General features: G+C 37.5%; 1 long non-coding RNA gene across 1 annotated transcript; it reads right to left on the bottom strand.

The window, feature by feature from the left end:
- Positions 1 to 366: 366 nt before the first annotated feature.
- On the bottom strand, positions 367 to 19,748 carry LOC136854533 (uncharacterized). Its single transcript, XR_010857725.1, has 4 exons — positions 19,626 to 19,748; positions 15,256 to 15,347; positions 8,964 to 9,124; positions 367 to 7,960 (listed from the first exon to the last, which is right to left on the bottom strand). It is a non-coding gene; the product is annotated as an uncharacterized lncRNA (long non-coding RNA).
- Between the last annotated feature and the right edge of the window lie 5,048 nt (positions 19,749 to 24,796).

Here is a 24,796-nt window from a genome sequence, read left to right as displayed (position 1 = left end):
AGAAGAGAGGAGGATTCTGTATGTAAAAGAACCATGAATATGGAAGTGCCTGGAACAGGAGGAGAGGTAGACCAAGAATGAGATGGAGAGACACAGTTAACAGGGACATGCAGGAAAAGAACTTGAGTGAGGTAATGGTGCATGATCGCAGAAGATGGAGAAGACTAATAACAAACAGCGACCCCATATAAAGATGGGAAAAGCTGAAGATAAAGAAGAAGATTGTTGTTATTATTTAGAAGATGAAACTTACTCATATGGAACAAGCTCACAGGGGCCACTGACTTGAAAATGAAGCTTCCAAAGAATATGGTGTCCACTGGAAAGAAGAAACAGATGATATGAAAATTAGAAAGAAGAGATCAGTTATTAGAAAAGAAAAAATAAATGGACAATTTAATAAATAAAAAGACAAATATCTAAGTCTATTACAGAATACAGGGACAATTGGTTTAGGGTTATAAATTTGCTTGAACTTTTGAGGTTCCATTGCACATCCTCCTCAGGGAGACTGTTCCACTGAGGAATAAAGAACCTCTGGAACTGATAAATTAAACAACCAGGCACAGATGCTTGGGACTCCAAAGGCTCAAAATCAAAGACTGACGTGTGATCAGAAAGGAGCAGAGCATTTAGTGTGAAAATTCATTGGTATGAAAATGAGGAGAGGATGGACACTGACAAAAGGACTCGAACAAACGGGAGGTTGGGTAGAAAGAGCAAAGTAGCAGACGAGTGTGGAATGAACTCGCTGGAGAAACAATCCACAGTTATTTATGGGTATACATATATTAAAAAATAAATCTGTACAGAGAAGTTACGGGAATCTGTTCGATTCCCCTTTTCAATATCAGATTGAAAAGGGGAATCGAACAGATTCCCAAAAGATCTCTCTCTATAGATTTATTTTTAAATATATTTCTACCCATAAATAACTGTGGATTTGTTTCTCCATTTCAAGACTCATGCCTAGTACGAGTATTTTTTAATGAACTCATTACATATCAATACATAAAAGTGAAACTTGGGTGCTAAAACGTCATTAGTTGTTGGTAAGAATTTTGTACACAAAATTCAAACCAACCCTGATATGAAAGTTCAATGGAAGTCGCATACTGAATGCCATTTTATGCAAAAGAGTTAAACCAAAACAGATTTTATGGTAGACGTGAAGGTCTAATTGCATTAAAAACATCAACGCCTTTTATCAAATCAGTATCAAGGCCAAAGTTATTGAATATTAAAAAATACAGCACACAACCTGCAGCACCTCGCACAAAATATAAGTTCTCCTGAATATGGGAACAACTGCATTGCAAGCATGAACAGTTTAGACGAATGGTTTCTGATTTGGCTAAAACGACAAAAATGCTAATAAAAAATTCAAGAAAATGTATAATAAAGAAATGTTACCACAATTACTGTAGTTGCCCTTCAAAGAAATAACTTTGAAAGTCTCAGGCTAAACCAATAGAGCGATTAGGTAAATACGCACTTGCAGACATTTGTGCAATTATTGAGAAACGTTAGAGTATACGATTTATGCCGAAGCCCAAGTGCTGGGACCTACAAGGTCATTCAGTACTGACCAGAAAATTGAGAGTAAAAGTTACAAAGGTGTAACAGGAGGAAAACCTCGCAGCTGCACTACGAAACAATTGTTAGGAGGGGGCTGAGGAAAATAAGATGAAGGAAGAGAATTATATATTGTAGAGATACAGAAAAGGAATGAAAGGTGTAACCGGGAAAACCTTGCATCGCAGTTGCACTACGAAACAATTTTTTGGCGAGGATTGAGAAAAGTAAGATGATAGAAAGAGAATATGAGCTGAGGTACAGTCAAGGATGTGAAAGGGGTTGTATTTGGGGGCCGAAGGGACGCTGCAAAGAACCTTGAGTAATGCCTACAATGCACCACATGAGGTGCACTGAGGGGGGGATAAAGGAGGGTGCCCAGGAGGCAAAGATGATGATGATGAGACGAGAAAGGAACAAAATAAAAATATGCTTGGCATAGAAACCTAGATGAGTAAAGACAAATGAAATGCAAAATGTAAGACAGCAGAAGGAAAGGAAATAAAAAATAGAAGAATGGATGCAGTACAAAGGCTTTTGAATGAAGAGAATGAACATGAACAGAAGGATTTTGATAAGATATGAGCGAACAGAGAATGTGACATCTGAAGACAGAAGGCAATACCATAACACACAGCTTGTTCAAACCAGCTGGAGAACTGTGTAGTTATTTAAGGACTGACCAGAATACATGGATTTTTCATAAATATGATTTCCTATCATCTTCTATAACTTCTTTCAATTGAACACCTTATTCTTTGGAAGCTTGAATTTCAAGTAGATGGCCCCTGTGGGCTTGTTCCTTATGAATAAGGGTTTACCTTTAGTATAATAATAATAATAATAATAATAATAATAATAATAATAATAATAATAATAATAATAATAATAATAATAATAACAGCACTTTTCACAATAAGTGAATCTTCACTTGGAACAATCCTTAAAAGCACTGACCTGCAAGGAAAGATTCCACAGAACAGAAGAGAAAACACACCAAGAAATAATGACTGAATAACAAGAAACAATAAAAAATTATATACAAAAAGATCTGAAAAACTTGAATAGCACTTTAAAGGAGATGGGGCAAAATAAACAGACACATCACCACAAAGTGTAAAAAGCAGAAAATAAGACTCTTGGAATATGGTATGAAAGTGTGTGAAGACAAACGAGAGATAAGGTTGAAAAACTGAGGACAGTCCGTTTAACTGCATAAGCTTAAACCCTATTAAGTACAGAAATCCTCAGAGAGACTGCTCCATAGTACAATGGTGCGAGGAATAAAGGACCTCAACATGGAGCATAATGCAAAGTGGAGGCAGTTCCGTTATCTTTGAGACTAATTATGCTGTGAGGCTGGAACTTAGAAAGCAGTCATTACAGAAAATATAAATTTTCATATAAAATTTATTATTTGGATACTTACCTACTGTTAAAGATAGCTTATGCCTCCTTGCCTATCAGAAAGGATATATTAGCTATCCTTAAAAGTAAGTAAGATTCATCCCAATTAATATACGAGCCATAATCTGGCTCAAATGTTAAAAGATTAAAAGAGTACTGGAAAGAGGAGTATGAATTTACAGTGTCTATCCATGACCTCCGTTACTGCAAACAGCAAAAGAGGACACAATGAAAGGAAATGGAGGAGAAATTGACAAGACACGACGAAAAATGACTGTACTTTGTGGCTAGTATGGGTTCAGACAATCTTTCCCTAATGACAACAGAGAAGAGATGTGGACAGGCTGGAAAACAGGTGATAAAATCTTAAGATGAAAAGGAAAGAGCAGCAAGCAAAATGCTAAATATGAGAGTAGTGAAGCTGAAAATATGTGAGGACTTGGACCATATGGTAATTCAGGCTAGAAGTCCACAGATGGAACGGAATAGAAATTTAGGCCAAATGCTAAGTGCTGGGCCCTATAATGAGGTCATTCAGCAATGAAAGAGAAAATAAGAGTAAACAGGTTTTAAAGATGTAACAGGAGGAAAACCTTACAGTTGCACGATGAAACAATTAGAGAGGGTGGAAAGTGAGATGGAAGAAAGATATGAACCGAGATTCAGTAGAATTAATTAAATGGATTGCAGCTAGGGGCTAACGGGACACTACATAGGGCCCTAAGTAATGCCTACAAGGCTCCATGTGGGATGCACTGATGACATTAACCCCCTACGGTATGCACAAATGCAGAATATACATTTTAGACTGAAGGCCTAGCGCTGGGACCTACGAGGTCATTCAGTGCTGAGAGGAAAATTGAGAGTAAAAGGTTACAAAGGTGCAATAGGAGGAAAACCTCACAGTTGCACTATGAAATAATAGTTAGAAGAGGGTGGAAAGTAAGATGGGAGAGAGAGAATATGAATGGAGGTACAATAAAAGGAATGAAAGGGGTTGCAGCTAAGGGTAGAAGGGACACTGGAAGAACCTCAAGTAATGCCTACAGTGCACTGACATCACTACCACCCTACAGGGCCCTACGGTATAGAAGTACATACAGGGAAAGAAAATGGAGAAAACTCTTCTAAAACCTGTTAAAAGGAATCAGCTTTCTTTTGTCTTAATCTGGTTTTATGACATTAACATTATTTAGCATTCAATAGTTTAACAAAAATAATGATTTAAGAGTTCTCAATTCCTTACTCTCAAGAGGTTTTTCCCAAAACGTTTTCTTTCTGTGGGCAAATTATATCATTCATAAAGTACAAATGAATTTTTAGAAAATCAAACCTTCTACTATATATCATCATAAGTTGTTACACATCTAGAATAATAATGATAGAGCATTTGCTACATTTCCCTTCCCATGGACACGTCTAACACTTCCCTCAAATTTAAATGTGGCAAAACACATCAAATGCATTTGTATATAAGCACCCGAAATATAATTTTACATTTGCTACAGAGCCAAGAGTCTTCTTTACCAATCAAATTTCCTCTAAACCATTTCTAATTCGTTAAAATTTCGAGATGGTGAAGCACCATCTCGAAATTTCTATGATTTACTTAATATTTGCGCTGAGTTACTGTAATCTAAATTACTCATACACAACTGAAATTCTCTCTCTTAACTTTTACTTCTTACAGAACGTATCTGGAATGATAAGACAAGATTGAAATTAAACAATTACTGCATATAAAACTGTTAGCTACATAGTCATTACAGTATTGCCAATTTGCTTAGCCTTTTTTTTTTTTAATGTGCATCGCCTGACAACTAAATGCCTGCTTGTGGGCTAAGAGTTACAACAAAAACATTCTTACGCGACTAATCCTATAAAGAAAAGCAATCACAAATATGTTTAGACAACCAAAGTAATTATGTACTTATCCTTTTTGCCAGGACAATGTAAAAACACATGAATGGATTTTACAAATATGACAGCTGCACAAATGTATTTAAAAACACCAATTTACTCTGAAAATCATACTTCTCACAGTTTCATGAAAACAAGCTACTCTGAAAATCATGCTTCTCACAGTTTCATGAAAACAAGCTTCTCATTTTCACTTGTGACTAACCAATCAAGAAATTTATTATACAAAAATCTGATGGTTACATGTACTAATTGGTGTGGCCTCCATAGGGTAGGGAAGTCCTGGCCAGCCGCTTCCCATTTTGTCTATCAATGGTCTCCTTCCTCAAATCTATCTGCAGACAGAACCGATATGAAGGCACTCCCAGTGATACAAATATAAATTTATGAAATATGGAAGAAAACAGGGCAATACAAAAAGGAAAGAAAGAATTATACAAAGGAAAGAATGTAAGGAGAAAGAACAGGGACAAGGCGAGGAGCTTTGTACCTGTGTAACATAAAATTCTTTCATATTCAGCCAGAATTCAGCAATATAAACCATTTCTTTCAAATTATTGTGGTTCTGTGATTAGAAAATAAGACAACTTAACATTACTGAAGGTGACCAAACATTTTCATTAAGCCTAACAGATCATTTATCTGTGAAGTAAACTTCCTGAGAACAGAGTATTTATTTGAAATATGAGTTTGGAAATAGGGAAATATAAAAAAATAAACAAGAGTAAGAGATAAATGAAACAACTCCATTGACAACCAAAGTCAGAACTAATATGGCAGCGTGCATGGCATTTTATGGAAGCATTACATCCCGTTATTGCAATTTATGAACTGACACTGGCAGGAAAACCATTCGAAACTTCCACAGGGGTTCAGGTAGATAACCAGTTTCCATTCTTCCCAGTGGTTAAGACAGTAAAGCATCCAAAATGATGCTAACAGAATGCTTCAAATGGGACCAGGGATCCTTTTCATTTGAAGAATGGCCAACGTTTCCACTCTAAGATTTCTCAGACTCTACTGAACCTTCATAAACATCCTGTCACTGGGACCAACCACTGCAACTGGAACAGCAGATATGAAGTCCTGCCATACCTTCCTCTTTCCATTTTGGTGAGGAACTTGCTTCCTATCTGGATGCTGACCTAGTTGCCACTACAAAAACACTCCTATTTCCCAGGCAATTTAGGACGTTGAAAGAAATACTATGCAATTGGCTGATACTTTGATTTTACTCACAAGCAGCAATAATTGGCAACTTCCACTGCCAGCCCAAATCAATCATACAACACTACACTGAACCCACTACAGTGTGTCTGCTTTTTAACAATCAATATCCATTACCCGGAGAAATCAGGGACAACAGTCATAAACATGCATTGTGGCGACATGCAGTGAATAGTTATAACAAACTATTCCTTCAAAGAAAGAACAGGAAAAAAGAAAAATATCTTGAGTGGCTGTAGTATGTAAGAAAATGTCATGTTAGAGCAGGATACTACCTTATGGTGTGATAGTCTAAGCTTGGTTTGTATGAATTAATTTCTTTTTTTATTATTTTATGGTCAAGAGTGTGTAAGACTATTTGATCAATCTTTATTTTTCCTTTTTTACTTGCAGTTTGCTTGAGAGTGGTAGGGTAAAGTGGACTCCCCTTCACCTTAATGCCTTTAGTGCTTGGACTGAAAGAACCTTGTTGATGAGCAGTGAATGAAACAAGGCCTCTATTTCCCCCCTGAATGTTTGCCCTGCTTTGCAGCAAGCATTATGTGCAAATTAGCAGTCTGATTTATTCAAGTTCCAGAAGAAAATGACAACACAAGACACTATAAAGTGATGGTTGTAGAAGTATCCGAAGGACATTAGAAAACATTGTGGGAGGAAACAATGTGTGAATCAAGCTAACAGGGGAAGTTGCATATAGAATTCAATAGAAAGAAAAACACATTTGGTTCCCAAATAATCTTCACTGGACAATCCCAAGTAGACCTGTGGAAGATTTATCTTCCAATCATTGGATGTGTTTCTGTTCCGTGGATCAAGACTGATATACTAGATTAAGGTTCTTTCAATTAGGAAAAACATTACTATAATAAGTTAGGTTAAGGAACTAAGGATAAGTTTTGATGAGCAATAGTATTCAGTTAGGCTAAGTTAGTATACGTTGAGTTAGGTAGAGTTAAGGTTGAAGGTCACACCACTGTAATGTTAAGATAAAGTAGGTTAAGGAAAGTCAGAGTTTTATTTAGTAACCTCTAAATTTGTTCCCATCACCCTACTCAATTGAGTAGCTTGAAGATGCCCCCCTCAATGGCCTATGCACTGCCAGCCGTTTACCTTTTGCACTCCTCTTGCTGTCAGCAAGGCTATAGGTGTTCTACCTTAACCAATCTTTATTTATGAATGAATGAACCATAATCGACCAGTCATGAGCAGAGCAATGTGTACTGTCCACTTGAAGAATGTGTCAAAGATGAGGCCTAAGACACTTGAGGAGTCAGAAAGGCAATGGTCAGAAACACCTACCAGCTGCGCCAACATGAACACACTGCAAACACACACAGCACATCAAATTTCAATCAACACAGGTTTTGATGGCAATGAACAAATCCTCACAATAACAAGGAAGAGTGAAGTGAGTGAAATAATGAAGAACACAGTCAAATAAACACTCTACATGCGTAATGTGTGTAAAAAGGACCGAGGACATAGGAGCAAGCATCTAATAAGGGGAAGAGAGAGTTTCACAAGTGAAGGCAACACAAACAATCATACTTTTAACATCACTTGATTGGTCTTTTGAATTACCCCATTTGTAAGCCAACACTGATGTTAAGGCACAACACTGATGTTAAGGCACAAGTAAAAATAAAGGATTTACAATTCACATGAATAAACTGTATACTGTACTCCAACACAATTGCTACGCAGAGAGAGACAAGCATTGAAAATCTCTATGACAAACAAAAAATCAAGCTGTGGTAAAGCTTTGATGAATCCGTCTTCAGATGGCAGATGTATTTGCTTGTAGAATTTTGCTGCATTGAAAATTCAGCACCTGGAATGTAGTCCTCATTTAGTTTTAGATACGAGAGTCATTTTTACACCACAATGTAAATCACTTTCTAAAAACCTCTAATAAACAGTTTATATAAATGGCTACTGATACTACTCCTTCATTGCTATGCTAAGAGAATTTTCTTTACAATTCTCATACTACTCTTCTCACATATACAAGATGATTAACTGTCATTAATATTAGTACAGTACTGCCATAATTATACTGTGAGGTAGTTCAACCAGACCATTTAATTCTCTTTATATCCACCCATGTCCCACTTGCCAACCCAACCTACTCTTCTGCTGTTCCTTGCTGCAAATGACACTGTCATCATACACTTAACAGTATGCCCTCAAGATAATAACTGTTTACAAGAATAAAACGAATTCATTATTCATTCACAGTGACTTCTGCTCTCTGAAACTAAGCCGATTATAGAAGTCCTCACCATCCTTGCCTCCTATTATCATTACCATTAAAATAAACTGATAACACCAAGGAGTTCACTTTACACTCTCTCCGTGTTCTGAAAGACACTTTATTATTAACATTTTATTGAAAATTCAATGAAGAAAAACCATGTAGTGGTAGTAGTAGTAGTAGTAGCAGTTTGACAACCAGTAGTGAAGTGACAACAGGAAAGGATAAGAAGAGTTTCACCTTTGGGAAACCAAACAAGTCTGAGAGATAGGTCATTACTCAAAGTGATTTATTGTGCTACTTGGAGAGAGAGAGAGAGAGAGAGAGAGAGAGAGAGAGAGAGAGAGAGAGAGAGAGAGAGAGAGAGAGAGAGAGAAATGCCTATGGTGCAATATAAGGATACGCAGTCAGATACAAGCTAAAATGAATCTCAATGATTATATGTTAATGCATTTGGCTGTTATTGTGCTTCATGTACTGCCAACCCTCAGAGTTCTCGATTCACCATCTGTTGCCTTGAAGTCTGGTCCCTATACTGTACAGACCCTGAGTTACTTAATCAACTGACTCTCTCTCATACCTACAAAATTTAATCTTCTTATTGATCCAACTTCTCCAATCTTCATTTCTCGAAGATCTCTTACATGACAGCATTTTGTAAACATCCAATTACACACCAGTTTTGCTTCACCTCAAAGGTGTCTGCAATTGTTGTCTATATCTTGTCTCTCCCACAGGGACCTGTTATGAAAGAAATGAATGATCATTCAATACCTGTGTTGTAATCTGCAACACTTTTCTTAAATCACTAAAATGACAAAACTTCTGAAACTTTCAAAATTAATTTTGCTTTGTAAAACCTGTTCTAACCAGAAAAGTTTGTGTTCTGTTGATAACTATCCAACAAACATCTGGTTTAACAGTATTGTTTCAATTTCTTCTTAAAATGGAACAGCCACGAATACCACCATTTTTGTAGTAGCTGCATGAAACTATACAAATATTAAAAAACTTTTCTTCACATCTATTTTATAGGAGAACCTTGTACTTTCCATCACAGATATATTATAAAGTTTAGGCAGGGTGTTTGCACACTCCTATAAAGAAGAATTTCTTGCAAATAGCAATGATGGAGAAACCAACATAATCTATGGAATGGATAAAGGCAATGCAGTGCTTGAAATGATTCAAAGTTAACCAAGTATTTGATAAAGTTAAAAGAAAGATGCTGCCATCTCCCAAAGTATCTCAAAAGTTATATGATAGGATGTGGGAAGAATGGACATGTGCTACTCAAAACACATTAAAAAGGAAATGCATTTGAAATGGAATAGAAAAGCTAGCATTGTGGTAATGCTTGTTATAACCTTACCTGGGTAGAGAGCAAGAGCAAGATACTGCCTCTTGGTTGTTGCTTATCTCGACCCATAGGGACATGACCGGTAGTGTCAGCTTTGTCCCTACTTGAGAGAGAGCTTTTGTAGCCAGGGAGTGCTTCTATGACTCGACAAAGTTCAAACAAAACAATTGCCCTTGCCCTGGGCGAAGAGTAGTCATTGAATAACACACAACCATAAAACTATATCACCTGTACACCATTTAAAAAGCATATAATACCCATCCATTAAAAACAAAGATTGGAGGGTACTCCAAGTACACGCCCAGCTTCCCAAAAACTCAACGACCTTAATCAAGGATAGGAGACAGAAAAATAGGAGGATCACTCATTCCCCTCATTCCCTAGTAAGCCGCGGAGAACAGACCCTGCGTACTTTAGTCCTCGAACACAGTTTCGATGTCCCGAAAATAATAGTTGGCGAAGACCGAGCGACACTTCCAGTAAGTTGATTGGATTATGGTAGCTAGAGAGAGGTTGCATTTAAAAGCCAACGAAGTGGCTACTGCCCGTACCTCATATATTTTTACCTTTGACAACAGTAAATTATTCTTCTGAATTCTCAAGTGAGACTCTACAATAATGTCTCTCAAAAAGAGAGAGCATTCTTGGAGAGAGGACGTAAAGGGTTCTTAACAAAACACCAGAGATTATGAGAATTCCTTCTGATATTCTTGGTTCTCTTGATGTAGAACCTTAATGCTCTCACTGGGAACAAACTTTCCCTTGTTCCGAAGTCCCACCAGTTCTGCAAGACTCTGGGCGGAAAAAGAACAAGGCCAAGGGTTAGACAGGTTCTTGTTTTTGGCTAAGAAGCCTAAAATATATGAGCAAATAACTGTCTCTTGTGAAAAACCTACTTGTTTGCCCAGAGCTTGCAACTCGCCGACTCTTTTCGCTGTGGCTAAAGCGATTAAGAAAAGTGTCTTTCTTGACAGACCCTCAAAGGAGGAGGCCTGCATAGGTTCAAAACGAGGGCCTGGCAACCAATGCAGGTTCCAAGACATTGGCTGCTGAGACTTCCGTTTCCTGGTGTCAAAAGACTTGACGAAGCCTGAAATGTACGGGTCTCGGGAAATGTTCACACCTTTATGCTTGACACAGTTCAACATGGATCTGTAACCCTTTATCATAGACATTGAAAGGCCTCTCAAAGATCTTAGGTAAAGTAAAAATTCGGCTAGTTGGACTACAGAGATAGAAGAAGAAGAGATGTTACGTTCTTTACATCTTCTCCTAAAAACTGCCCACTTAGTCTGGTAGAGCCTTGAAGATAACTCACGTCCTCATTTTGCGATAGCATTCGCAACTTCCCTTAAAAATACTTTCGCTCTGACAAGCTTCCTGACAGTTTGAAGCCTGTCAGAGCGAGAGTGGACAAACCCTGATATCTGTTGAAATGAGGTGGTCTGAGAAGATCTTTTCTCTGTGGGAGGAGCTGCGGAAAGTCCGACAGAAGTTCCAGAAGGTCTGGAAATCACTCCTTTTGAGGCCAAAAAGGTGATACTAGGATTATCGATGCGTGATAAGAAGTCTTGAATTTGTTGATCATATCTACTAGACTGAACAGAGGAAAGGCATACATTTCCCGGTGTGACCAATCCTGAAGCATTACATCTGTTGCCCATGCCTGAGGGTCTGGCACCGGAGAGCAATACAGGGGAAGGCGATGGTTCCTGGACATTGCAAACAAGTCTATCCACGGTGTTCCCCACCACTTCCACAGGTCAGTGTACACCTGTGGATTCAGCGACCATTCCGTGGGTAGAACCTGTTTGTAATGGCTCAATTCCTCCGCTAATACGTTTAACTTGCCCTGAACATAGCGGGTAAGAATCTGTGTATTGTTGTTGTGTGTCCAAAGAAGGAGATCCCTGGCTAACTCACACACCGGCAGAGTGAGTGCCTCCTAAGTTTCGAATGTATGCCAGAGCCGTCATGCCGTTGGAATGAAGCACAATCACCGAGTCTCGAGTTACTGCGGCAAAATGTTGAAGCGCCACATGAATCACCTTCAACTCCTTCTGATTTATGTGCAGTTTCCTCTCTTGAAGGGACCACTTCCCTTCTGGTTTTGAAAACGAGGGTTTCTTCAACAGTTGCAGGGTGTTGTCCAAACGTTAGTGAATGGGAAGCAATGAAGAGTCTTGGGGTGCTGATGTATTTGCAGGCTTCGCGCGATCAGCGCCAAGTGAAGAGGATAAAGCCTTGGGGATCTGTGACACAGAAGGTGCCAAAATAGGTTGACCTGCAGCAATAGGGACGTCTGAATCTGAAGCCTAAGACTCGCATTCCAATGCTGGGGAGCTGGGAGCCAACGGGATGTCTGGAGCTACAGCATGAACTGAACCTGCAGCAGGCTTATGAGCCACTGAGAGCTCGGATCCAACAGGAGAGGGAGATCCCAAAGCACGCTTATGAGCCAATTGGTGCTTGGGAGCCAATGGGCACTTATGAGCCACTGGGAGCTCGGTGTCCAAAGGGAGCTCTCTATCGTCCCAATAGCTGCAAGAGGGCTCTTGATCCTTATGGCACTTGCAAGGTATTGCTGGATGTACATTTGCAACATGACTCTTCAAAGGTCTAGAAGACTCCTGAAAACATCGACCATGTCCTTTGGGTTCCAAATCCGAATCACTGGAAGATAAGGTGTGATCCAATTGGATACCTTTCCAGCGTTTGGTTGACGAAACCTGGGAAATAGCAACAAGTTCGGCTGAGGAAGCAACTACTCGTGGGCAAACCCCACCTACCTCCCTTGGACTTGCAGTTTGCCTCCTCCCAGGTGCTGGGGAGTTTGGCAAGGACCTCTGTCTAGGAGCATCAGTGGGACGAGTAGTGCCTCCCCCCCACCCCCCAACAACACTAACACTAGCAACTAGCACTTGCACTTTTTTTTTCTCTCTTTTTTTACGTTAGTTTAACCAGACCACTGAGTTAATATTAACTCTCCTAGGGTTGGCCTATAAACCTAATTTGCTTTCTCCAAAAGAACTCTTACAAAAGCTCCTGAGCGACAGTACTTGCATCGAATTTCTTATCCATCAGAGCTTCGAGACTGGCGATGGCGCTAGGTTCAGAAGGAAGGGAGCCAGGTAAAGAACTATAGGGAGGGCAAGAGAAGTAGGAATCGGGGAATGTGAAGTCAAAGGTGTAGAAAAAGCCAGTTTAGGGGTAGAGGACACAAAAGCTCTAGCTTTGGCTCTAGCAGCTGCTTTCCTAAGCCTAGCATTCTCTAATTATCGAAATGATTGGACAAACACTTTCCATTTACTTGCTTCCCAGTTCTTACATTCCTCACAAGTCGGGGGAACATACTTGCCCACGGCAGTGAAAACAAACAAAATATTCGTCATATTTAAATGAAGTCAACCTAGTATTACAGCCTTTGCTGCAACACCGGTTACTGGTCACACTCGTGTCTGACATAATAGTCCAAAAATTTTAAAGAGTTAAGCTAAGCTTTAAGCAATGAAAATATAGCTTGGAGGATACCAAATGAAAGAATACTTCACCAAATCTTTCGATAGACAACCAAACCATCCAGTGAAACTACTGAATTAACGAACAAAGCTGCTGGATGACCGATGTTTGGTCATCAAGCGGTTGAAACGAACTGAGCTCTTCAGCTACGTTGTACCTATTCTTCCCCGAAAGTAGGTGGGGCACTTACTGCACCAAAACAAAAGAGTGCTACCAAGAATTTTTAATTCTTAAGCTGCCGTTTAAAGTAGAAAATATAATTATTTAATTACTTGCTAAGTTTTTTATATAAAAGTGCTATATTGTGACATCAAAGTTGCTTTTCACAAGTCATGATAACTTGATAAACCTCGATCTCTTCCTAATGACAATCCCATGTAGGGGGATAGTGCCATTAGCGCACCTCATGCAGTGCATTGTAGGTATTACTCAAGGTTTCTTTGCAGTGTCCCTTTGGCCCCTAGCTGCAACCCTTTCCATTCCTTTTACTGTACCTTGGTTCATTATCTCTTTCTTCCACTTTACTTTCCACCCTCTCCTAACACTTGTTTTGTAGTGCAACCTCAAGGTTTTCCACCTGTTCCACCTTTCAAACCTTTTTACTCTCAATTTCCATTTCAGCACTGAGTGACCTCATCATAGGTCCCAGTGCCTGGCCTTTGGCAAAATTTTTATCTTTCATTCCATTCCTTACCAACATCCATAGACATTCCCATCAAAGAATAACAGTATTCCATACAGCAAAACCTCAATCATTTGCACTTTTCCCTTTGCCACAGGTCTTGACTGCAACTTTCTCTATGCAACACTACCTATATACTAAACCACAGTAGTGGCAAGATTGCATAATGAAGTTGCACTTGCAAATGGATATGCAGAACCAAGATCATACTATGTCCTTTGCATATGGGAAACATGCCTTCAAGTAAGCTTCCCAGGTAATGTGCTCAATGACATAAAAGTGACAGACAGACATTGTGCAGTACAATCATTGAGGTATTACTGTATGTACTTTTGCATTACTGTTTACTGTGTTTTTCAATCAGTAGTCTAAATGAGATTTTACACTAGCTACAGTACAGTACAGTCCTTACAACTATATACAACATGTAATGTGCAGTACTGTACAGTCCTTACAACTATATACAGCATGTAATGTGCAAAGAAAAGAAGTTTCGGTGATGTAAATAACTGGGAAATCTAGCAAATGTGATGCATGGAAGCCTTACACATACATGTGCATTGCTGTATACATTCAATATAAATAGGTGATTATCTTGTTTATGATTATGCTGGCATTATGCCAACATGGGCTCTTACAAACAGAGCTACCCATATGGTAATATGATGTCAGCTTCTTGTTATACTATTTTATACATACACAGTATTCACTATATACTGTGGTTACACATACCAGACATTATGGTACTTTTGGATGTCTTCAGTATGACGAAACCAGTTACTTGATCATGAACATACTGTTTTGGTAGGCTAGGCTATTGTGATGGAGTTCTTGACAGTTTTTTTGTTAGCTGAAGCATCACAATTTTTGGCCGTTTTGTCTTGAATACACACTCAGTATATACCTTTAAAATACAGTACTGAGGTGTATAGAATGTTACTAATAAAGGTTTTACTTTCCTAAGGACAAAAGAATTCTAGCAAGGTAATCTAAAGTAACTTTCAGTCCAAGATTAGCCAATTTTCAAAAATTTCCGGGACAAACTTTCCAATACGAATTAAACTGCCAGAATGGCATTCAATAATAAAATACAAAACAAAATCCCTGTATACCTACTACTATAAATTCTTTCTTCAACGGCCTAATAATGCTGAAATTTGTCAGATGAATGGCATTTTTCAATCTTTCAAAGTTAGTTCACTAACAGCACCTTGAACCATTATGACTTTGTGTGTGGTCATTAAATTCAGCAATAAAAACGCAGCCTGAGGCAAGACTATACTAAAGAGACAAAAAGGAATCCACACTTGCCTTGGGGACCCCTATTTATGTCACCATTTGTCATCCCAGCATTCCACAGCACCAACTGCAAAAAGATCTTCCACCACCACACCGGGAGTCACCTGAAATTAAACCCAATAATCTTTGAGTTCATTTAAAATAAGATACAAATCTGAGTAATCTACAACCAATAAACAAAGAGGAGGTTCAGATTCTACTAATTTTTTTAATGTATAACTAACTCCCATGCAAGCAATGATCCATAAATACCAACTACTGTACAGTATATTAAAGAGGACCAAAATAAAATTCCACTGATAATTGGTAAACCATACAAGAGAATCTCTCCCAACACTATGAATGAAAACCACTCTAGCTCCTGCTGACAATTCGACCATATGCTGACAGAAATATACTAGGCCTATGTATCTGATCACTAAAAAACAGTTGTACCACACGTGACCCCCACCCTCTTAGTTCATAGCCTTAATAGCTAACAAGAAAGACTTATTGTGCATGATCCTTTCATATATTTTAATACTTGTATAGGCTGCAAGTACAATGCAGTGTTACTGTGGGTTCCTAACCCAGGAAATAAATGATGCTAAACTGTATACAGTATTTCCCAGTGTATAAATTTACTTTTTAATTTAAAAAAAGTGAAAACACACATGGATGTGTCCATACCCTACACTGAATAAAATGAACATCAAACAACTCATCAGGCAACCTGTCTGCCACACAAAAGGATTAATTAATTTGATTTGCTTACGTAAAACACTGTAACTTGCAATGACTATTATCCCCAGGACACTGATTCTAAAAGCACTCATATAAATCACTTTAAAAAGGAAATGTCCCTGTTTTGCTGTGTAACCTCTGAGTGGGCACTTACATTCACAGCAATATTTGGCCAGCCCTGTGCGAGTTCAGAGCTCAGTTATCTGGTCAAACAATCTTTTACAACTACAGAAATGGCTAACAGATAATTCTTCTATTAACCTTGATTCACTTTCCCGTAAGTTAATTGTTTGGCAGAGTTTACTGTAAAAAAAAAAGTTATCCAATGGGGTCATTTAAATAGATTCATCCCACAGTGCAACGCAGTAGGGCACAGTAGGGTAATGCATATACATGTCATTCTTGGACTTTAAACTTTCCACAACAATATCTGCCTTTTGTCACCCTATCTCAGATCTCATCTACATCTCGCTGGCAGCTATAAGCCCTTATGACACTCACCAGAAACTCCCCTGAACCATCACACAAGAAGTATCATCGCTGGACAAAACACACCAAACAACTCCAGCTCTTTGTCATCAGCATCCTAGTATGAATGCAAAGCCAGGCAGGTTCTCAACCACCGAATTGAAACAGCCAAGGCACTGTTGCCAAAAGTTTGCCAGGTTATCCTATCCAGATACAATTCATGATCGAAGTTTCTTAGAGCGGAATGGAATATTAAATTTAGGCCAAAGGAAAAGCACTGGGATCTATGAGGTCATTCTGCACAGAGAAATCTAGAGCAAGAATGGTTAAGAGTGTAATAGGAGGAAGACCTCGCAGTTGCACTATGAAATTTTTAGGAGAGGGTGAATAATAAGATGGAAGAATGAGAATATGAAGTGAAGTAGAGTACAAGGGGCCAAAGGGATGCTGCAAGGAACCTCAAGTAATGCCTACAGTGCACCCTGAGAGGTGCACTGACAGTATTAACCCCCTACAAGAAGCTTCTTATAGTGCACATGCTAATGAAGACAGCCACTCCAACCACTGAGACGACGATGAACTATACAAACACTAAAATATGTCATCCTTCCCCTTCCATGGAAAATTATCCGAACCTCAAAAACAGCCAAGACAGTTCAAGATCACCCCTCATGCATCGAACTGCACCCATACATCCAGGATATAAGACTGTTCCCTGGACTCCTAAATCATCCTTACAAACTATTCCGCCTAAGCCACTTTCACAGACAATTTGCATGCTACCTATGGCCTTGATGCAATACCTACCCAAAAGGTCATGAACTGGCCACTGGAGAGGTCTCCAGTCCACACTGATCTGCAGTCAAGTCTGAGAAAGCAGAGGCTACTCAACCTTGGCATTTGATCACACAAACAAAACTTGACTTGCAATTCCTTACTTTGACAAGATTGCTTTTAATGACAACCACTTGATCATGAGCTCTATTCCTTCCCATATTTACAGTGGTTTCATTGTTTGACATCAATCTTTGGCACTTGTACATTTAATATACAGCATCAAGGCTTCCAGGGGCTTCAAGGACATGAGAGGGTAATAATATACTTGTTATTTCCCAGTATCAGTTACTTATGGGAAAGTATTTTACAAGCTATTCTCTTCCGTTTCAAACACAGTGGTTATTATTTAACAATAAAAATGTAGCATCACCAAAAACCTAGTTCTTTCTTAGTAATGCAGCAGGTAGCCTACATTCAAACAAAGAATCTCCAGCACAAAACTGTGATGTCAGAGTACTGTACAATGGTTCAAGTCTATGTCTGAGACATCTGGGTATGTATGTACGGCTGCCAGCTTGCATCACACAACTATAATATTAATGGCTTTTGGCAATTGCGCAAGTAATAAAATAAGGCTCATATACCCCCAACAGACTTTAGTTAACTCCTAATAAAATAGGATGTAGAAATTTAACATAACAGTTTCTAGAATCAACTGTTACTCAACTGTATTTGCACAGACCAGGATTTTACAAAAATAATAAAAAGCACATGAAATCAGTTAGTGCGGCATACCTTTAGAAAAACCAATGATACATGGGTTAGGTTAGGTAGTAACGTCAATTTATAATTAGGATAGCCTGATTTAAGAATGCCATTATTTATATATTTTAAAGACAAAAAATGTATATTAAAACAAAATCCGTGGCTAGGCCTATTTCCACAGATCAACAACTGGCATATATATCACTGCAATGAGACTTTCCTCAGCTGATATGTCCTCGTAAATACAATTATATAGAGCCATACAGTTAGGTTAAAACTGTCATACAAAAACCAGTCTTTTTTTTAAATAAACAACATCAACAGAACTAAATATAGAGTTTTAATCTAACAGACGGTATACTGTACACAATTAGGCTGGTGGTCAAAATCAGCAGCAAAATGTTGCTGGTTTATATCTGAAAACAGTAATTCTAAACCGGCAGTCTGCAGTGAGCTAGACTATGGCAATTGACGTTTTTCTATGTTATTTTACTTGCTTTACAAGAATTTAAAGTAATATTTTGTCGGCCAGCTGTAACTAAACTGTAATTGACCTTTGAAGACTACACGAATTGAATTACTTAACACGGGGTAGGTCTAAGCCAGCATTCCTCTGTGAGCCCACCACCCCTCTCCATACCTAATATGGCAAAGTTGTAACCAGTAAACACCCCTATGGTACGTTAGGTTGGTATTTTTAGGGGTGTTTACTGTTACAATTTTGCTGTATTACCTATGGAGGGGAGAGGGGGGCTTGCCGCAGAATGCCGGCTTAGATCTACACTGTTGGTAGTGTAGTCTTCAAAGGTCAATTACAGTTTAGTTACCGCCGGCCAACAAAATATTACTTTAAATTCTTGTAAAACAAGTAAAATGACATAGGAAAACGTCAATTGTCATAGTCAAGATCACCACGGATAGCCGGCTTAGAATTACCCTGAAAACTAAAGTTTCAAGGCAGCAAAATCTATTGCTAGGCTATATCTGAAAACTAAAGTTTGGAGCAAGCAGTTCATAAGCCTAATCACATACATTTGGTTTATATTTATTGGCAAATCCAGACAAAATCATTTTACTTTGCCTGGAAACAAATAAGAGACATCAATTTAAATGCTGTGGAATACGTAGACCTATATTCCCCATTCCTCAAGAATCTCACCCCTCTTGCCCAGGTTTGGCTAGGCTAGGGATATGACAAAGCTAATACGTTATCAATCTGGTGAAAATATCACCATATTAATGCAACACCGAACAAAATGCCTGTATAGTGAAATATTGGCTTAGTAATATGGAATGCGTAAAGGGAGGCGGTATAAGGTTACAGGACCAAAGAGCCAAGAACATAAGGGTAACATAGCCTACCCGGCCAAATTTGTTAATAATCACAAACCTCACGATCTGAAAAGCATCCAGATGTTCTTAAAAACGACTTTATGTCCACAATGTCCTACTTATAATACTGCTTCGGCTAAAATAACATCTAATTCACGAAAAGGGAAGAACCGGTTCTGAATAGTGACTTCTCACAAGTTCCTCCATCTTCCCTTAGAAAACCACCGCCTTATTTCAATAAATAGGCTGTACTTATGAATTATGAATCAATATCAATAATTATTATGGTAGAACTACCTGCAATAACCACACCCTACCTAAAATGCGTCATTTTCACGGCTCACCACGATAAATATTCGATAAAAGCCAAAAGATGTTGGATCCGTTTCGGTGATTCGATTCCAATAACAAAAGTGATAAGGTGGAGTCAGTGTTCCCAAGTAGCAACTTCAAGCATTGCTGTGAAAATATGCCAAGTTGTCAATTTAATTATTATTCATTATTAGCTGAATATAATAAGTTGAGTGATATATTAAAACAACAATATATGTTGTTTAACACTTTAATAGAAAACTTATATTGTACTGTATTGAAAAAGTTAAACAATTTTGCAAGACAGATGATTTCTCTGTCAAGGAACTTAAGCATAATTTTTGATAAACAATATTACCCATTAAATTCGTGTTTCTGACAATACACGTATTACAAGAGAATGAACGCATTTAAACAACCATTTTTTTCTCATGCTGATTGAGCTGGAAAGTTTGAAATTATGTAAACTGAGTTTGCAAGTGAGATTATGCTAGAATTTTGCTAAAAGCAAACTATGCAAGATAAAAGCTAAATACTTAACTTTAGGTAGAATTATGCTAAATTTGGGAACACTGACTGTGGAGTTGCCAGTTAGCCATTTGGAGCTCTCCACTAATTGGGCGTGCAGATGCGTAATCGTGCGCTTGCTTGTGTAACAGATATTTATGATTCTATGAATGTCAAAGTCCTTCAAAAGAAGGCATCGTGCTTACCCCATATGAAAAATGGGAAAAAGCACGTTAAACGAAGGAGAAGAAGATGAATATATTATGGTCTTGCACATCAATTGATTTGAAATAGACAACACGCCCTTCGAGCGGGGGCTTGATAATGTTGGTGACCGCCTTTTTCTATTCCTCAAATCTATCATTGTCTTCGGTTCGATGATAAATGATGATATTTTCTTATCGTCGTCACCTGGTTTTCTGGTTTCGTTGCTGCAGAACTGTTCGATGCTTCTTGTTACTTCTTCGATGGTCAATTTATCTTGAAATCCATTATTTATCAAGACCTGTTTGATTCTGTTTGAAGGTGGGTTCTAGCTCTCTTAATTAATTAATGTACAGTAGGCACCCTCTCTCTCTCTCTATCCCTCTCTCTCTCTCTCTCTCTCTCTCTCTCTCTCTCTCTCTCTCTCTCTCTCTACCTAGTCTAAGACTCAGGGATGTATAAAATTAATGTCTTTTTCAAATAACTGAGACAGTTAAGTTAATTCACTATTACCCAAATTTCATATTAAAATTCGATCAATCTGTTTTTTCAAAGATGATTATGTTTAATCACAATCAATTTTGTAGAACAAATTGACGTTTTCCAATACAAATGAATTACTATGAATGACCGTTCAATGTTTCCATGAATCATTAAAACTTAATGATCAGTTAGTATTGACTTTATTTTCGGGAAAAAGGCCACAAAATAATTTAAAACTATCTGACACCCCACTGAATTGTCATGGACGCTATTATTAGCTGATGAAAAGAAGAAGCGATTTCATTGATACCAAATTTTAAATTGCAGTAAGAAACCCGCCATGGTAAATATAATGATTATGATGATATTAAAATTTTGGTAAACATGCATGTAATGGATTTCCATTTCCTTTTCTTTTTTTTTATATGAAAGCTAAAGAATTCATTGACTAACATTTTCGAATTATGGAAATATTTCACAAATTTTACATTATTATTATTATTATTATTATTATTATTATTATTATTATTATTATTATTATTATTATTATTATTATTATTATTATTATTATTATTATTATTATTCAGAAGATGAATCCTATTCATATGGAACAAGCCCACTGGGACCATTGACTTGAAATTCAAGCCTGCAAGGAATATGGTGTTTGTGTGAGAGAAGTAACAGAAGGTAACAGGAAATACAGAAAGAAGAGATCAGTTATTAGAAAACAAAAAAATAAATCAACAAATTGATAAATAAATAGATGAAAATTTAAGGAAATTGTTAAAACACAAGGTGAATTGTTTTATGCTACTAAAGCGTTGTATCTTTGACAGACATTCTAACTGTTGTACAGGTTTGAAACACACTCAGGTCCTTTTTGCCCGCCCTCTATGTATGCGTATTTCACATAGGAACATACTCGTCCAGGCAAAATAAAATCCCTTTATTGTTTTATGTCGTAAAAGATCCGTTTATTGGGCTGCATAGCAGAACTATGTCAAGCTCGTTCCACAAGGGGGAGAGGAAGGTTTACAGAAGAGGTGTTTTTTTTTTACATACTTCTTTTTCCATGTGTGTTTTCGAACATGTAATACATTTAGATACAGTCATAAAGATTTCAGTCCTCTGGTATTCAAACGAGCAGTGCAACCCAGTCTCGAAGCGACTGATAATTGCTTATTCTAAGGATACGTGCGTTTATAGAAAAGATGTTTTGTTGAATTTCTTTCTTTTTCCCTGGTTGCTTTGGTGACATATAATACATTTAGATATAATAATTAAAATTTCAGTCCTGTGGTACTCGAATGAGCAGTGTAATCCTGTTCTGAAGTGATTGATAATGTTCGTCCAGTTTGTATTATAACCTGACTTTTAAGCTGCTTCCAGTTTCACAAATTTGCTTGTTATTTCCTTGTCATGACAAATCGCCCAGACATCATTTTACCCTATTTGTAAATAAATCTTACGATACCTAATGAGTAAATATGATTTTAATGTTAAAATATACACTCATCCACGTCAGCATATTGGTAAACTCCATTTTTTCTCCAAATTTTCTATCCAGAATCCCATTAAAACCATCAATTAATAGTTCACAGGTATATGTCTTAATTGAGGCGAGATATATAAACTAACAGAGTGTGCTGAGACTTCTAATTAGATTTCAGTGATTCAGGATTGACAAATATCAACACCTGTCACAAAAGTTCAAGTGACAAGTTCCGTTAAATAGTAGAAGTGTTTTAAATAACAGTGAATTTGAAAAGTACACGCTTGAAATTATCATAGGTATGCTGTCCGTAGAATCACTGAGTCTAATGGTTATTTCATGTACTTTAGAATACCAGTCCAAATTTAATCTCAACTAACTGTGTCTTGCAATTTGTTCAAGTTTAGCTCAGTTGTATTTGCCGACACATCAATAACAATTTGAGCACTGCACAAAGCTCTTTATTATGTAGAGAAGTGGATACACAGACAGGAATTGGATGGAAAATGTCATAAACATTATTAATCTTGCATAATATCTGAAATATGAAATGATGAAAAGTGAAAAAAAACGTAAAAAATTAATTGAAAGAAAATTACGTAACAGTAATAGGCCTCAAATAGCACCATATAAGAGAGAGAGAGAGAGAGAGAGAGAGAGAGAGAGAGAGAGAGAGAGAGAGAGAGAGAGAGAGAGAGAGTTCTGTAAATGTTAGAGATTGAGAGAAAATTGTATGGTCTAATTTACTGTATGTCATTCAAAGTCCAGTAAGACTCCGTAAGACTTCAAAGTAATGTAAAGACAGAGCTAAAAAATTTATATTCATGTCGAATAATGCATACTTACAAAGTTTTGGGAAACCGGGAGGTAATTATTCATTTTAAGTCAAGATGAAAGCAAAAAGTTTCAGAAGCCAACTTGAAAAGCAAATGTTTTCTTTTTCTTCTGGTTCCCTTTCGCCTCACTTTCATCAACTTTCATCTTCACCAACGATCAACTTCAACATCCATCTCGTGCAATGAACGTGTCGCCAGTCGGATAGCTCATTAATTCCAACAGCTTATTATCTCTGGAAGTTTAAAAGCAAAAGTGTTGGTGTAAGAATGGGACATCGAATAGAATTCCTTGATGAAGGGTCGGCTGGAATATCATTTGGAGTTACTCTGAACTTCGCAAGGAAAGCTGAAATGTTTGGTAGAGTGATGAGAGGGAAGGAATGACTTCTGTTCTCTCTCTCTCTCTCTCTCTCTCTCTCTCTCTCTCTCTCTCTCTCTCTCTCTCTCTCTCTCTCTCTCTCGTGAATCCAAGAAAAAGTAGAAGGAAATGAGGTTTTCACTGAATTGGTAACATATTTGACGAAGGACCTCTCTCTCTCTCTCTCTCTCTCTCTCTCTCTCTCTCTCTCTCTCTCTCTCTCTCTTCCTGATTGTGTGTATGTAAATGTGCATAGCAATTCCAGTATTAAAGACTAAAGTACTCTAAATATATAATTAATCATTTATTTTTCTAAGGTGTTATTAATAAGCTGAGCATGATCCTCGTGTATACTTGCATTCCTTTCTTATATAATATTCGGGTCTTATCGAATATTCTCTATTATCTTAATCAATTTCTACGGTAATGAGTCAAGAATTAAATGGTTGCCGTTACTCCACAAACTTTGTTACATACAGATCTTTGACTTAACTTATAAGGTTGTGAATCCAATGCTTATCAAAATAATAAATCGTATTTTTCTGTAGCCAAAAGACGACCACTGGGATAAGTGAAGAAGAGAACTAATTCACACTAGTTTGGCTGTGTATCATTTTTGTATTAATTTTCCTTGCCAGTCTGCATTGTCTAAGAGTTGGTGCTCCTTATATTGCTAACTCGACTGTCATACTCTCTTGAAGTTCAACCTGTTTGCAAACTTTGGAGACAATGAGAATAATCCATTCGCGCCTCTCTGAGGATCCAATTAAGGAAGGATTTCTCGTCTGCTGTGTGACATCACGCAGAAAGGAGAAGCTCTTGTAAGGAAACAAAGAAGATAGAAACTGATAGAGATAAAGGGATGATGTTTCCAGGATACATGAAAGGGTTTGACTACAAGTATTATCATCACTTATAATAACTTTCTTGACTTGGTGATTTTTGTAGTGAAATCTTTGACGTCAGCTGTTTTGTAATGAGATTGATCAGTTCATCTATACGTGACTCATTGTGTTCCTTTAGGTGTTAGTTAGTTTCTATTACAGTAGGTGAATTCTCTTAGAGTGCTTACCGTCCAGGGCCTAGAGATTTTAAAACTTTATGGAAACACCTGCCTTTAAATAATTAATCCCACAACTATAAACTATATTTAAATTTTTAAATAACAGTTGAATCTATAGTGCAGTCAGTAAATAACTAAAAATTTCTTATCGTCCAGTGCATGGTGATTCTAAAATTCTATTTATGAAAACGTCTAATATGATTATCCAAAAAAAAAAAAAAAAATTTATCGTG

The sequence above is a fragment of the Macrobrachium rosenbergii genome, chromosome 3 (assembly GCF_040412425.1).
Source record: "Macrobrachium rosenbergii isolate ZJJX-2024 chromosome 3, ASM4041242v1, whole genome shotgun sequence".
In the NCBI taxonomy this organism is placed as follows: Eukaryota; Metazoa; Arthropoda; class Malacostraca; order Decapoda; family Palaemonidae; genus Macrobrachium; species Macrobrachium rosenbergii.
The sequence above is the reverse complement of the archived record's forward strand: the minus strand, read 5'-3'. Positions and strand labels throughout refer to the sequence as shown.